Source organism: Rhinoderma darwinii, chromosome 5, assembly GCF_050947455.1.
Source record: "Rhinoderma darwinii isolate aRhiDar2 chromosome 5, aRhiDar2.hap1, whole genome shotgun sequence".
Taxonomy (NCBI): Eukaryota; Metazoa; Chordata; class Amphibia; order Anura; family Rhinodermatidae; genus Rhinoderma; species Rhinoderma darwinii.
In genome coordinates, this window is record NC_134691.1 from 228,128,611 (window position 1) to 228,129,772 (window position 1,162).

The 1,162-nt window shown below is 45.0% G+C and overlaps 1 pseudogene; it reads right to left on the reverse strand.

Annotated features, from left to right (window-relative positions):
- Positions 1 to 533: 533 nt before the first annotated feature.
- On the reverse strand, positions 534 to 708 carry LOC142653746 (U2 spliceosomal RNA; annotated as a pseudogene).
- Positions 709 to 1,162: the final 454 nt, after the last annotated feature.

The following is a 1,162-nucleotide window of genomic DNA, read 5'->3' on the forward strand; positions in this document are numbered from 1 at the left end:
ACTTCTTCTTGGAAATGTAGGGACGACAGTACATTCCATCACATCCATCTAGTGTACACAGGTAGGTCCATTGTGGCGGGCGGGCTGCTTTAATGGCTGTTTGCTGTTCCCCCTACTCCACTCCACTATTTGACTGTGGTGCTGCATCAATCAATCAGTGGCTGGCTCAGGTGCAGCTCTTTAACCTACCTAAAAGGGAGGGCGGAGAGAAGACAAGGAAGGTGAATGAGCTGTTCCAATGTGAAATGCCGGAAACACAGAAACACAGAAGACACACACACACACACACACACACACACACACACACACACACACACACACACACACACACACACACACACACAACAAGAGGTGGCAATGTATTAATTAATTGCATTTAATAAATGAGCTCATTATCACACATGACTGTACAAATGCATTGTCCAACAGGTGTTGAAATAATGGGATTAAAAGGGGAGATCCCATCAGAAAGACAAAAACAATAGCAAACACAAATAGCACTTTTGGAATCTGATTTTAGTCAACACATAAGGGAAGGGTGCACCGGTCCTGGAAATACTGCAATACCAGGTCAATGCGTGGAGTGGACAGAGCAAGCTCTATTTCCATCTCCCTGTTCTAAAAATCCATTTAATATATGGTCCCCAGATAGGGGACGTATCAGATATTAAACTGATAAGAACAGATTTTTTGATTGAAAAATGCTTTATTGACAATCAATCGTCATCATACAAACATTACTGCGACGCAGCGCAAGCCATGAAGCAGCAAATAATAAATAATAACAGTCGTCAAACATAACATGACAGTATAATACACAGTACAGGCTAGCCTATGCTATACATTACACCACATGCTACACTAACATTCTTGCATTCACTAAAGCCAAACAACAAAGCATTACAGACAAGTGATGGGATAGGGGAGTGGGTAGGAGGGGATAGGGAAGGGGGAAATCACAGGCCCGAAGCTTTATTGAAAGACAACACACAAGAAGGGAGGGTGGGGGGAAGGGGAGTATCAGTCCTCTTCCTCATCGACGTCCGGGCTGTCCCAGGTGGAATAGTCTCTGAGCAGGCTGTGGATCAGCCTGCGGCAGTCCTGGACGGACACACTCTCTCTCCGCAAAATCAGACGGTTCCTGGCGAACCATATAGCGTCC